We start from the raw sequence: 15,479 nt of genomic DNA, 5'->3' as shown, positions 1-15,479 counted from the left end.
ACAGCAAATCAGGGTTTTGAATCCATCCTTTGTTTGGTGCCCTGGAGTTTCTGCACCAGGGGCAGTGCTGCTGCATAGCATTCCAGGTGGGAGAATGCTGTGCTGTGTGGGGAGGTGAAAGAAGGCACCTTCCTCACAGGAATTACTCTCAGGGAGGTGAATGTTATCAGGTGAATTTAGGAAAGAAAACCTATGAAAGTGGAAGGTTTGGAAATGAATTCCCTTAGAACCATGTGGGTCTGCTTCATGTCTGCACACCCTAGTTTATAGATTCTGAACCTACAAATCTTGCCTACCAGGCCCAGTCCTAGGCACTGGGAAAGTCCAGGGAAAGTCAGGCCCCATAGGATCTGGGCTGAGTGTGGGGAGAGGGCTGGCCAGCCTGGGAGCTTGGCAGACATCTTCTAGGGTACAAGTGGGCCAGCCGTGGGCCACAACCCAGGATGTGTGGTGCTATAGCAATAGAGTGATGAATAAATCACTGTCCTTGCCCTCTGGGAGTTTATAATCTTGGCTTGTATCAAAAAACAAAACAGAACAGCACCCTCCAAACCAACAAAAAAGCAAAGCCTTCTGTGACCTTGTTACTTAACATGCTAATAAAGGATGTATATTTACATTTTTTTAATGTTTTGATAAGTAGATTTCAGTATGCCTGGTTTTATTTGTTATCCCATATATTTTATTTTAGGCATTTAAAATCTTTTTTTTAGAAGAGGTTAGGCTTTTCCAGACTGCCAGAAGCGCCCATGGCACAAAAAAAGTGAGGAACCCTCTTCTGAGTACTGGCCTCTTCCAAATACCACAGACAGACCAAATACCAAGGAGTCCCAGATGACAGTCAATGAAGTGGTTTCATGGAAGGATGCTGCATAGAGCGGATGCTTGGTATAGTACTGTGTTGTGCAACATTACAAGCTTGGGCATAGACAGTAGGGATAGGAATTTAAAATGTTGCAGTAGGTGCACCTGGCTGGCTCAGTTGGTGGAGCGTATGACTTTTGATCTCAAGGTTGTGAGTTCAAGGCCAGCGTTACTTAAAACACAGTATGTTAGATTGTCAGACCTCAGATGTATCATCAGGCATTATCTCAAGGATATTAGTATCTGCTGTAACCAGTTTACAGTCAGACATTAGGGAATCACCCAAACACACACACACACACACACACGCCAGAGTGAGTGGAAGGAGAAAACTTTGGTTATCTCCAGAATGCATTTCACACAATTGAGAATGTTCTTGGTTTTGTTATTAAGTAATGTAGACCTGTGGCTTTCCAGCTAATCTTTGCTTTTTTTCTTTAAAGTCTCCTCCAAGATCATTACTTTCTTCCTGGTGCTTTCTTAGGCAGTTGATTTGCTCCATGCACAGGTCCCTGCACTTGAAGCTGTAGAGCAGCATTTAGATCAGTTTTCTCACATGCTGCTGACTTTATCTCATTTACAATATCACATTTCTGTTGCCATACACTGTGTGATCTGGGCCTCCCCACAGCTTTTTAACAATTAGTAATTGAGCAGGAAGTGTGTTTTTATTACAGTGGCCTTTTGATTGTGATTTTACAATAATGTAGTGTTTAGCAGAGAGCAGAGGTGGGGAAGTGGCTCTCTGAAACACATTTTTGACAGAGAGAAGTCTGTTGTTTCAGCCACTTGGCTATCTGTCAGCGGTTCTCAGGTTCTCAGACTTCCCCCGTGTGTTGGTTGCCTGGCAACCCAGGGCTGGAGCAATCAAACCGTGGCCAGTGCTTTTCCAAGCCCAGATCGGGAGATGATTTATTGGTGGAACTGTGAGCATGGTAAACCCACGCCTCAGAAATGGGCCTTTTTTTTTTTTCTTTTTTAAACCAGGAGTTTATACAAACCACATCAAGAAAAAAGAAAATCAGTTGGAGGGTTTTGTTGCAAATTTTTTAAAGAATAAAAATTAGGGCCTATAATGTGCTTGTTGTTATGTATCTCTCTGTACATGTGTAGATTAATATTTTTACTTAGTTGGATCATTACTCTTAAATATTTATTTATTTATTTATTTATTTATTTATTTATTTATTTATTTTTACTGGAACACTCAACATCTTAAAAGTTAGTGCCATTTATTTATTTATTAAATTAGGATCCTTGAGATGCAGTCTCTCCCTGAGAAACTCAGCCCAGGCCATCTTAGTGGCTTACTTGAGGTGTCATCTATGAAGCCTTGATAGAATCATACATAGAACTATAGCCTTACTTTCCTGATGCCTATTTCTGTTCTAGATTGGTCATAATCATATGCAGTAATCATAAAGTACTGATTGCTTTTCCATTTTTCAAAATTAGCTGAAAAATCCAAAGATCTTGTCTTACTATATGCTGTGTTAATAGGTACTTAAATAGGCCTTCCTCTTTGTATGTGTCTGCATCCATGTGTGACGGGAGAGCTGTCATTTTAGGACAAGTTAATTCTGAACTTCCAGATTCTTCTCACTTTCTGCTTCCGCCTACACTGCCTTTTTTTGTGCCCCTCCCTCATTTATAATTATAACCTTTTAACTGTGAAAATTATCCCATATTGATTTATTTTTGCTGTAAAAGTAAATTTTAAAGTTCTTTTTGAGGTTTCTCCTTTCTAGAGCCTCAAATACGCTTAATATTGCAGGTGGAGATGAAGAAGAATTCATTTTGGGAGGTATTCTGTATAGGGTAGAAGGGTCTCAGCCTGACTTAGCTGGCTGAGCATTTCTTAAGCATTTCTTTTTATAAAATTTTAAGGAACCTGAGCATTTCTTTTTGTAAAATTTTCAGGACGCACTTTGGGACTCAAACTCCACTCTGCATTCAGCCCAGTGCATCCAACTGTGTATGTAAATGTGCTATTAGTATGTTTGTATTCCTTATAAATATACAGATCTAATCTGTTTGTGTAATTTACACACAGCTGTTTCATGCTCCCTTAATACCAATATTTTCGTGCAAGAGTGAGGTATCATGGGAGCACTATTGTTGCAAACAAAAGCCACCAGAGCAGCCTTGTGGTGGGGCCCATTACCAGGCCCTAATGTGGGATCCTCCCTTGAGGGACTCTCTGTGGTTGCCATCCTGCTTGGCGATGGCAGGAGACCAAAAGGGATGCCTGTTAATAGAAAACAATAACCACTGGCTAGACAGAGATCTGCCTTATGACCAAGGTTTGCCTTTTGTAATTGAAATACACTCCTCTTCCCTCCCCCCACTCCCCTACATTTTCTAAAGGAATAATTGATCTCCCTCCCCTTTTGGAGATTTTTTAAAGTAAACAAGTTCAATGGGGAGCCCTGGCCCTTGTAATGTCATGATGGGAAAACAGTCCAGGAGCCCCTTCTGTGACAAGAATTGAAGAGAGCCCCTGCTGGTCAGGGCCTTGGTTTCCCCTGTTTTGGAAGACGAGCAGATCATAACAGCTTCTGGATTTGGTTGAGTTCTTCAGGAAGACAGATTTCACTTAATTTGAAATAACAAGCCTTTATTAATTGTGTTTCATTTAGGATTGCATATATATTATTGTCCATAATTCTGACAGTATATGTATTTCTACCTCCCAAATAGAAAACTTTCAGTGTTTTGAGTGTTTTAATGTTTTACAAAAAAGAAGTAAGGATCATTCTAAACCTATGCCGATATAGTACCCAATAGCCACATGGGGCTATTGAGCACCTGAAATGTGCTAGTCCAAGTTGAGATTTGCTGTAAGTGTAAAATATACACTGGATTTTGCATACTGAGTAAGATAAAGAGAATGTAAAACATTTCATTAATATTTTTATATTGATTATGTGTTGGAAATGATAATATTTTGGATATATCAAGTTAAAATGTATTACTAAAATTAATTTTACCTGTTTCTTTCTAAAATATGACTACTAGAAAATTAAAGTTACCTATTTGGCTCACAATTTGACTCACATTCAGTTTCTATTGGGCATCCACAAATCTAGACTCTTTTAGTTATAATTTTTGCAAAATGATTTCTTACTAAAGATTTCTACTTCTTTTTTCCTTTGTAACTTATAGACAAGCCACATTTCTTTTTTGAGTTTCCTCTTCCTTCCTCCTGTGCTGAGCTCTACTTTTTTTAATGACTTATTTATGAGCCACTTTACAGAGACATTTATGTGGAAATTTTATGGTGATATTGCAGGGAGAGAAGGAGCCTCTGATGCCCATTTGGGTTCTGTTATTAGTGTTGGGTTATTTTTAATTTGGGCATAGCTGGGCAGCCATAATTGGCAAGAGGTATTTAGCTGGCGGTGTTTCTACATCTGTTAATGCTGCTGCCTAACTAGCCAGTTCTCCTTTGACTTGAAAGTGCATTGAAGCATTCTAATATTCACCCAGTAGCAGTGCTTTGTTAGGCCTGAAATAATGAAAGGACTTCCACATACTCAATGTAGTGATCTAGACTCAGAGGAGCATATGGACAAAGCTATATAGTCTGGCTCAGTGGTCTTTGCTAGTGGGCCCAGTTGCTATGTAAACCATCCAACATGAGGTCATTTTCTCATGGGACATGTGGTCTTTGAATGAAGGAATACTGATTCCACTTTGACATTTGACATTTGAGATCACCTGGGAAGGATTTAACCAACACAGGTGTGTTGATAATCATTGGCTTCACTCTGGGTGCTGAACTGGCATCACAGGATGGGATGGTGTGGTTTCTGTAGTGGTACCTGCACATTTGAACATACAGGAAAGTTGGTGTCAAATCATTTTGTAGGTAGTAATTAGAGAGTTGGAAACAGTGAACACTGACAAGAAGCATTGAGTCAAGCTGGAGAGCAAATGGCTGGTAAGTCAAATAGTATTGTGGGAAGACCAAACCAGCTCACCTGCAGATAACATTCATTTATTAATTCAATCAGTGGTTGTGGATCACCTGCTATTTGTGTCAGGTGCTGTTCTAGTTGCCAGGGACATAGTAGTGAACAAATTTTCTCACATATTCAGTATCTTATATACCATGTCATGTCATATCACATGATAATAAGTGCTATGTGTTAAATCAGAGTAAGATTATACAGCGTGATAAGGCATGCAGATTGTCTTAGGAAGTCTAATGGAAAATTGTCTACTGGTTCACTTAATTAATAGTTGACTAACATGGAGGTTAAAGTTTTTTGTGGTTTTGTAGTGAATCTTGTAGTGATTTCCTATTCCTGCATAACAAATTACCCCAACAATAAAAATCACCTCAACTTAAGACAGCAGTAATCATTTATTATCTGTCACAGTTTCTGTGGGATCAAAGTTTAGGAATGGCTCATCTGTGTGGTTCTGGCTTGGGGGCTTTCATGAGATTGCAGTTAGATGGTAGATGGGGTTGGAGTCATCTTGAAGTTTGCTTGACTCACAAGTCTGGGCAAGAAAGCTTCCTTCCAACTCTGACATTCTCTTCTGCTATTCTTACAGATGTGACAGGGAGTGAGGGCTGACTTGACAGCTGCCCAGCTTTTGTAGATGTTTCTGGGGCATGTGAGCAGGAGTCAGCTGGGGAAGTAGGGGTCTCCTGGACTCCTCTTGCTGGCTTCAAATGACTTTGGGCCTGGCACTTCAGTCCCCTTAGTGTTCTGTTTCTGTAGCTAATCTTGTGGGGGCAGGGACATATAAAACAGGGATTGGAACCACGAGCTGTCCATGATCATGATACTGGTGAATGAAGGAAGGTAGAAGAATCAGGGCAGGATCATGTTAGATCTACCTTCCCCCATTCTCATTCTTGTACTCTTTGGGTCTTTGGAAGATTAAAAAGGAAAGGAAAGGAACAAGAAAGAGAATGCCTCTGCAACAGCTAAGCAGCTGCCATATTTGATCCTAGAGAGGACTTCTCTTAGACATGGACATGCTCGGATGTGGGTTTTTGATGTAAGTACTGTCAAATCAATACGGCACAAGGCAGGGAAACAGATCTTTTTGTTGTTAAAACTAGTATTTATTTATTTATGAGAGAGCAAGCATGCGCACATATATGGGGAGGAGCAGAGGAAGAGAATCTTCAAGCAGACTCTCCACTGAGCACAGAACTGGATCTCACGACCCTAAGATCATGACCTGAGCTGAAACCAAGAGTCTGGTGCTTAACCAAATGAGCCACCCAGGCGCCGCTAAAACTACAATTTATTTAATATAAAGATATCTTTGACTAATCTTCTGAATGTCCAAGTAAGACAGTTGAGAAGACATGTCCTGCATTAACGGAGTCTTATTTGGAGAGTATAGCCATCCTCTTATTTCTGTATAGGAGACAGGCTACCTATCTCACTGTGGCCCTCAGAGGAAGAGAACTAGAGGCACTGACTATAGAGACTTTACGAGTGGCAGAAGGCCCAAAGGCTCCTCTTACACAGGAATGCTCGGAAGCCTTGAGAGAGAGTTGGTGACCTTCACAAGCAATAAAGTTACCGAGTGGCAGAGCTATGTACTCTAAGCTAAGTTGTTTTGTGAGAAAATGTTTAACACAGCATATGCATATAATCTCAGACAAGTGCTTTTGCCTCAAAAAGCAAGTATGTATATGTAACATTTCTTTTAGAGGTTTAAGTTACAATACTCTTTAATTCCTCTGGCATAAGTAGGTACAATAGAATGTTTTCTGCATCTAGATTCTAAGCAATTAATCCAGTTTTGAAACCTTATTTACTCCTCCACTCTTCCTGCTTAGTATGGATTCGGGCAGGATACTTAATTTACCTGACCCCTCGGCTGCGTCATCTCTAGAGTGGCCCCAGTGACACCTGTTGAGGAGAATGTGGTCTGGGGCACATCAGTGTCCACATTGAGATTGTGATGTCCTGAGTCTTTGGAAGATGTTACTCTGAATAGAAAGTGTAGGTGCAAGCCTGAAATGGGGAAAAATGTCAGATGTAGAGAGAGATTTGAGAATCATCATGAAAATGTGATTATTGTTTTACATTGGCTATTTTTAAACTATACAGCTGACCTTGAACAACACAGGTTTGAAATTCACTTACACGTGGGCTTTTTCAATAAGTAGAGTACTATAAATGTATTTTTTTCCTTATCATTTTCTTTTTTTCTTTCTTATGATTTTCTTTTCTTTCCTTTTTTTTAAAAAAAAGATTTTTTTAAAAAGATTTTATTTATGTGAGAGAGAGAGCAAGTACAGCTGGGGGAAGGGCAGAGGGAGAAGGAAAAGCAGACTCACTCCTCGCTGAGCAGGGATCTCCCCTCCCCAGATCATGACGTGAGCCAAAGGTAGACACTTAACCAACTGAGCCACCCAGGTGCCTCCTTATGATTTCCTTAATAACATTTGCTTTCCTCTATCTTACTTTATTGTAAGAATACAGTAAATAGTATGGGTAACATACAAAATATGTGTTAATTGACTGTTATTGGTAAGGCTTCTGGTCAACAGTAGACTATTAGTACTTAAGTTTTGGGGGAGTCAGGAGTTATACGTGGATTTTCAACTGCTGGGGAGCGTTCAACTGCCCTAACCCCCACATTGTTCAAGGGTCAACTGTAACTAGTTTTGTTTTTTTTCTTAAGATTTTATTTATTTATTCATGTGCAACACAGAGACAGAGAGGGGCAGAGACACAGGCAGAGGGAGAAGCAGGCTCCATGAGGGAGCCCGACATGGGACTCGATCCCAGGTCTCCAGGATCACGCCCTGGGCTGCAGGCGGTGCCAAACGGCTGCACCACCAGGGCTGCCCAGCTGTTTAGTTTAATGAAATTATAAGCTATCCTTGAATAATGCTAGTAAGTTCAAAGTGTACTTCCAAAGTGGAATCAGAAATCAGGAGCACATCCTAGAGCCCTTAGAAATGCCCACCCTGGCATGCTGGCATGTCTCCTCCCAGACAAATTGATTGTGATGTTATTTACTGCAAAAGTAGTGCCTTACTTTAGGTCACTATTTCATCAATATGTTAATAAATATTTAAAACCAAAAACCAAATGATGCTTGGCAAAGCATTATTAGTAGTATGTCTGCAGCAGGAAATGTGTTTTAGATACGAGGTGGTAGAAATCTATAACATACAGGATCATATGGACGAAGTGTAGTAGGTTCTCATCTTGCGGTTGGTCAGCAAGAGCCATTGATGAACTGGTAGGGTATCATGTAATACACGTTTGGAAAGGCTTTTGTTTCTTTTGCTTGCCATCAGCGTTCTCTTCTTTCATCCTACCCTGCCATTTACACAGGACCACCTTTAGGACACCTCTTTGATTCTCTTTTGCTGCTTTATACCTACAGAAGGGCCGTGGACAGACTCCTCTTATTTCCTCCCTGGCATAGGGACTTAGATGTTTGGATCTCTGGTGAGGGAAACTGTAGTTTGCTTACTTGCAGATCTGCCTGCTCTTTGGTCCCCTGAGAATCAGTAAGTTATTAACATAAAATTTTGTGCAGAAAACAGGGTAGAGCAGAAGGAGCCATTTTCACAGTGGGAATCATTTTAATACCTACAGTGTTTTCCAAACAGTTATGTAAGAGGACTGAGTAGAAATGGCTTCTCCGAAATCCTGGTGAGTCTCTGACTGTGATACACTAGTTAAAATTCACCAGAGGGAGTTAATTTTGAAAGCTCTCAGCCAGGGGTTAATGCAGAGTTATCTTTTAGCCATTCTTGTAGCATAGCCCGCTCTTCCTGCTTCTTTGCTGCAGACACAGGTCAGAGCCAGCACATGAGATGAGCCATGTTGGGAGTTTCACATGTAGACGAGAGAGATGAGCACACCTTGTCCTTTGGAAGATTTACTCCAGTCCAGTAACACTGCTGTGCGCTATCCAATTTGATATGCAGAATCATGGTTTTGAGATAGGTAGGACAAGTATTATAAGGCCAATTTAAAAGGTGAACAAATTGAGGCAAAAATAAGTTACAACAATATAGTCTATACTTGTCCATTTATAGATTAAGGGGGGAAACATTTAAATGTTTACATACAAATACAGGCCACAGATAGTTGTCACATCCCTGACCAGCACCCTGTGCTTGACTCCATTCTTAGATCTCACCCCATCCCTGAGGTTCCCCAGTTGTTCACATATGTCGCCCCTGACACTCCCACCCTGGTTCAAGGATTTGCTGACATGTAGTTAGTTTTCCCATCTGTGAAATGGAGATGCTAGCAGCCCCTGCCTCATAAAGCCACGGTGGCACTTAGATAGGTCCACACAGCAGGAGCACTTGAGACAGTGCCTGGCATGTGGTAGGAGCACTCAGTGGAGCCGTTTTTATTTTCATGTAGGGTGGTATTTCCCTACTGTTCTCCTGTCATGGACACATGACAATGAAGCTGCTTGCCCTGGCCCCTGCCACTCCAAGGATGGCAAGGGTCAACATCTGGGAAGGCCAGTGCACAGGGCTCAGGAGGCTTGGATGTAGGACAGGTGCGGCAAGGGCATGAGGAACTTTCGAACATATTACTTCATTGTAAGAGAATGTTATTGCATATGGGCCCAATTATGCTTATTCTTATTAATTATATCCTGTTAATCAAATTTTCCTGTATGGAACAGAGGAGGAGACTAGATCCTAGGACTTTGGAGTTTAGGTCTCCTACTCTTTCATTCTACTAAGAATAGAAGTGTAAAGTTTTGCCTTGCAGATTCTATTAAAACCCAAGTTTTACAGTGAGTGTTATGTTCAGGTAACTCACTTTTTAAAAGCCAGGACTTAAATGGTCTCTACTAGGAACTAGGTGACTTCTGATGGTGATATAAAGTTTCAGCATAGTAACAGAAAACTATTAGCAATTTGTCTATAAATTGGAGTATAATTATGTAATGGAATAGAGGTGCCAATTATCACTACAATGAAGGTCATATAAATTAATCAAATTAACATGTTGTATACCTTAAATGTATACAGTGTTGCATGTTAAAATGTTTCTTTTTTTTTTCTTTAAGATTGTATTTATTTGAGAGAGAGAGAGAACACCAAGATCAGGGAGGAGGGGCAGAGGGAGAGGGAGAAGCAGATGCTCAGCTGAGCAGGGAGCCCAATGTGGGGCTCAGTCCCAGGACCCTGAGATCATGACCTGAACTGAAGGCAGATACTTAACCAATTGAGCTACCTAGGGGCCCCTCAAAATATATTTCAATACATAAATAAACCTGAAGCACTATTACAAGCTAAGTTGTAAAACAAAGCAGAGGACAGTCTCCTTGCCATAAATAAATTTATATTTATATTTGGATCTCATCTGGCTTTGGAGTTCAAAAATAGAAAAGGACTTGTTTTGTGCTCCTGGGGAACACACAGGTTGATTGGAAACTAACAGCTCCAGAGAAACAAGTGCCAATACCCCAAGACCCTGAGCTCATACATTTGAGCGTAGCCGGATGGCAAGCCTCTGGGGAGTATCAAAAGCAGGGCTGCTAAGCACCAGGAGCCGTGACTGAGCCAAAGTAACTGCCTCTTAAATGAACAGTCTTCTTTCTCCTTCACCCCCAGCATCCTAGCATTCTAATATCTGTGCACTGCCAGGGACAGAAAAGCTAATGGGCATAGAAATAATTCATGAAGGCTTGAATTTCAGCACTGGACATGCTGAATTTCAGTTCAACTACTAGAAGGCTATTAAGAAACAGACTGTGTCTATGAATTTTCATTTAGGAGTGTATAGTATCTGTTTTTAAGTCAATAGTGTTAATTATTAAATTAAAGCTTGAAAACCTTCAGGGTCCTCATTTGAAGAGAGATGAATTAATAGAGGGAAGGAGTCTAAGGCCTCAGAAACCCACTTAACATACTGACCTATTCTCATCATTGACTGCTCTGAGTGGGTTGGCTTTGTTTCGATTTTAAAGGCTACTCTACATTTCTGGTAAACCACAAGGTAAAGGCTGGTCTCTGAGAAGCAGATGTTTTGCCAGTTTTGAGGCCTTGTGGCTTTCCATAGAGAAGTAACAGTACAGGCCACATGAAGCTTTTACTTCCTTTTTTTTTTTTTTTTTTTTTTTTAAGTGGGGCCAATGGTACTTTTGCACTTGATAACACAGTCATTGATGCACATTGACGTGGTGGTCTGTGTTTACTACCAGATGTTGAACTTATATTTCTGGAAGTAGTTAGTTTGAAATGTGTATGAGACATTCAAGCAGGTGTTCCCGCTAGACCTGGACCATAGATTTTTTTTTTTAATTTTTATTTATTTATGATAGGCACACAGTGAGAGAGAGAAAGAGAGAGAGAGGCAGAGACACAGGCAGAGGGAGAAGCAGGCTCCATGCACCGGGAGCCCGATGTGGGATTCGATCCTGGATCTCCAGGATCGCGCCCTGGGCCAAAGGCAGGCGCTAAACCGCTGCGCCACCCAGGGATCCCTGGACTATAGATTTAGCTTTTAGAAATAGTAGGGAGAATCTTGGGTGATACTGAAAGCCAGAGGAGCAGTGATCACATTGGGAGGGGGGTTTGGAAAGCAGAAAGCCTAGAACAAAGCCGTGGAAAGAGCCCTAACATTTAAAAGTTGAGTGAAAAATCAAGCCAGGTGATAGGAGGAAAACCAGGAGAATTTGGTGCCGTGGAGCCAAGGTCAACTCTGTTGTTAGGTTTCAGGACAGATCCTTTGACTTTTACCAGTCTCTTTCCACCTTGACCACTCAAGCCCAGGCCTTGTCATCTCATGGTTTGTTTCACTTCTGCATCCAAAACTGAGGAGCTCTGACTGCCTAATGCTATCGGGAAACAAAGTGATAGAAGATACAGTTCTTGTCTTTTCAGGGCTCACAGATTCTATGTGTAAGTGAGGCCTTATACAAATAAACAAATGCCATGTGATTGGGGCAGAATGGTCAGAGAAGTTTTGCCAAAGGGGGTGGGGGTTGAGCTTGGGTTTGAGGTAAACTGAGAGTATCTTGGGTTGTCTGTGGAAATAGTAGAAAAGATGCCCCAGTGTCTAGAGTTCAACAGAAGGTGCAGTGGGCCAGTTGCCATTACTGGATATCTGGTTGGAAAGGTAGGCAGAGACAAGATCCTAGAGGGTCTTTGAATTAAGACATAACGGGTGTAAATACCATTCTAAAGAGGTCAAGGAGCTATTCCTAAGTCGGGGCTGGGAGCAAGACAGTATGGGACTCACAATGACATGTGTGGTTTGAAGAATTCATTAGTAGAAGCTTATACATGACCAGATGTGGGGGATGAGCTATTAGCCTAACTAGTAGGAGAGAGAGATCAGGGCTTGGCCTGGGACTAGCACTGGAATGGGTAAGACAGGAAGGCTTTGAAAGATCTTTCTTAGGGAAGAATGCTGAGGACTTGGTGACATGATGTTGAGGCCAGCAGGAAAGCGCAGTCGCAGGTAATGGTACCATGACCAAAAGCGGCAACCTCTGTAGACTCTTATCTCCATGTCCACTGCAGGACATGGAGTTTGGATCCTGCTTTGCATTCTGCCCTTGCCCTGAAGAGTTAGGTGACCTTGATCTGGTTCCTTAACCATCTGTGTCTCAGCTTCCTTGTTTGGAAAATGTAGATAGTAATAGTACTTCCTCCAAGGTTGTGCAGGTTTTAAATTAATATACGTGAGGCTCCTAGCATATAGCAGGCATATTTAATAACCACTAGTTAAATGCATAATATTTGGTGATTACATCATTTCAAGTAGGAGAACCAGGACTTGAATTCAAGTGTGCCCAAATCTATCACATTACCCTGATGTTTCAGATTTGGCCTCTCAGCTGCTGCCTTCATTGTGCCAGTCTCTCCTGGTGAGCCTGTTGTGTGTCCTTTGGCACAAGCTTATATTCGGATTGCATAGTCCTGGCATTCCACGATCTGACTCATGCTAGATCACCCACCTCAACTTTGTATAGCCTCTCTCCTATAACCCACTTCCATTCTTCACCTCTGTGTTTCATGGAAGGCCTTCCCACCCGCCTCCACCTCTGCAAATGCTGTTGGTTCTTTGTGGTCTGACCCATCTTGCTGCCTTGGTGAAGGTATCCTGGACTACTATGCCATCCCTCTTCCTGGTCCCCCTGCTGCATTGATGAGTTACACTTCACTACTTTATTCTTAGCTGAATGAAGTCTCAGATTGTTCTATAATGACTTCACACACATTTATCTTACCTGCTAAAAATGAATCATAGTTTTAATAAAGGGTCCATGGCTGCCCCCTTAAGAAAAAGAAATCCCTCCCAGTGCTAGATGCCCAGTAAATACTTAAAGAGTGGGTTAAGAAGCATTCATTCTTCCCCCAAGTGCTAACACCTGAAAATCAGCACAACAGGAGAAGGAAAAAAAAAAAAAAAAAGCATTCATTCTTATGGCTGAGGTGGAGTTCTGGCCGTTCTCTTCTCACACCTCGGTTTGTTACCTCACCAGCCTCCTTACCTAATCTCTGCATTACAGCCAGTTTGTCCCTTATCCATGACATAGGCCAACCACACTGCCACTGGAGCAGCCCTTACCCAATCTTTCCATGGACCACTCATGCTTTAACTTCTCTTGTGGCTTACAGTTACTACCATGACTCTTCAGCCTGGGTTAAAGACTCTTCTGCAACCTGATCCTCTCCTGCCTCTTCTGTCTTATCTGCTGGCACTCCATTCTGTATACCCTGTCCTCCTTGCAGTTCCCAGAATGTTCTGTATGCCCTTACTGGCTGACTCCTGTGTTGGAAACCCTGCTGGAGCCCACCTGGCAGGCTTGTTCTTCCTTGTCACTTCCTCCAAGACATCAGCAGAGTAAATTGCTTCCTTCTCCTAGTCTGACTCATAGCCCTTTGTCCCTCTACTGCTTTTCCGAGGGCCAGGAAATTGATCCCTTCACCTGCCTGCCTGCCTGCCTGCCAGACTGGAGGGCCTTGAGGGCAGGGAAGTCTCATTGCCTTCCAGCATCCCCAGAGGGTACGCTCTGCACAGAGCTCAGGATGCATGTTGATCATTCAAGTCAGAAAGGTCACTCTTCACAGTAAAGGAGAGCTTCTTTCTTGTGCCTTGACAGATTTTTCCTTTGAACTATTCGAATTATATTGGAAACTGACAATGATGAGTCATATCTTAGAAAGGGGGTGAGATCTGAAAATGCAGAGCCTCCAGGAATGGAGTAGGAGGTTGCAGATCGGTCTTGCAGGCCAAGTCTGGCTCTTCACTGAATTTGCCGGACTGGTCTTAAACACCGGGAGTGGGAGGGACTCTTCTCCCGGTGGGCAGGTGATTTATTGGCTGGGAAGCTTCCGCGGTGATTTAGTTGTGAAACGGCGCCCTGCGAGGTGCAGGCTAATGCCTGGGCCGGGTGGAGCTGCCGCCCACAATCCCGGCCGGAAGGGACCGCGAGGGTCTTAGGGGCCAGCCCCCCATTTCGCAGTCCAGGGGCGGTAGGCATGCGGCTGTCGCGCTGCTGACTCTGCCGGCCCAGAAGGAGGACTGGAGCCGGAGCGGCCTGAGGAGGGTCCCGAGTGGCGGCCCGGCCCCGGCCCCACGGGTGCCCTCTGCTCACGCTTGCCGTGGTAGGGAGGAAGTTTCTGCGCTTTGCTGCCTGGATTTACTCCTGCTGTTCAGAGGGAGGACACCGAGATAAACAGCGCCGGGGTCCCGGAGGCGCTGGCCGCGGGGCCGCGGAGCCGCGGAGCCGCGGAGCCGCGGGCTGGGCGCTGGGGGCCGGGGGCCGGGAGCCGGGGGCCGGGCGGGGACGGAGCGCGGGGCCGACGGGCGGCGAGGCGATCCAGGCCGCCTTTTGCAGCCGCCCGCGGCCGCGCCGGGCTCTGCGCGCCGCGCTCCAGCCTCCTCCCCCGGCAGCGGTGGCGGCCCCAGCCCCGCGCCCCCCGCGCCCCGCGCCGCGCGGCCCCGCCGCGGTCACACGCCGAGCCGCCCCGGCCGCCTCCGCCCTGCGCTTTGTGGAGCCGGAGCCCTGGCCGGAGCCCTGGCCGGAGCCCTAGCCGAGTGACAGGCGCGGCCTCTCGCCGCCCGGACCCGAGGACGGCCGGCGCGGCGTACCTGTGGCTGCGGAAGTGTGGCGGGGGTCGGCCGCGCGGGACCAGGCCCGGGGCTCCGAGGTGGGGGCCGGGGGCCGGGGAGCTGGAGCTGCCCCCCACGGGGCCGGGGCGGGGTTGCGGGGGGCGGGGGAATGGGACAAAGTGAAAGTCTCCAGACTGCTGGGGGGTGGCTGTGGTGCAGGGCGTGGGGAAGGAGGAAGGGGGCGCGAAGGATGATTCGGTGCCTCCGAGGGGCTCTTCGTGAAGGCGATGGCGGGGCCGCCCGCGGGGGGTGCCGGCTCCCAGTGGGCTTCCGCGGTATCGGTGGCTCCTTGACCACGTCCTCAGATTAACCAAAGGGCCTCTTATCCCCTCCTGAGTGACCTTTTGGAGAAGAGTCTCCAGGTTTGATTATCCCCCCTCTGCTCAACACTCTGGGAAGCTTCGTTCTCAGGTGGAAAGCAGTTGTGCTGTGTTATTGAAAGCAGGAACATATTTGTTTCTACCTTCCTGGACTGATGTGGAGACCGTGGCACAGAGGGCACACGTTGCTTCTTAGCCT

At 44.4% G+C, this 15,479-nt stretch overlaps 1 protein-coding gene across 13 annotated transcripts in view; it reads left to right on the top strand.

Moving 5' to 3' along the window:
* The window catches only part of RERE (arginine-glutamic acid dipeptide repeats), a 408,927-nt gene that overhangs the window by 337,244 nt on the left and 56,204 nt on the right, over window positions 1-15,479 (top strand). Inside the window, exon 1 of one of the 13 annotated variants that reach the window (XM_035715773.2) lies at window positions 14,176-14,452. The exons of 11 other annotated variants lie outside the window; for them this stretch is intronic. The gene's annotated coding sequence lies outside the window, so the exon portion shown is untranslated. Of the gene's footprint in view, window positions 1-14,175; window positions 14,453-14,832; window positions 14,999-15,479 lie in introns of those variants that run through there. One more of the 13 variants, XM_049110571.1, reaches the window with a different exon arrangement.

Source organism: Canis lupus, chromosome 5, assembly GCF_003254725.2.
Source record: "Canis lupus dingo isolate Sandy chromosome 5, ASM325472v2, whole genome shotgun sequence".
NCBI lineage: Eukaryota > Metazoa > Chordata > Mammalia > Carnivora > Canidae > Canis > Canis lupus.
This window is presented reverse-complemented; position numbering and strand designations above follow the sequence as displayed.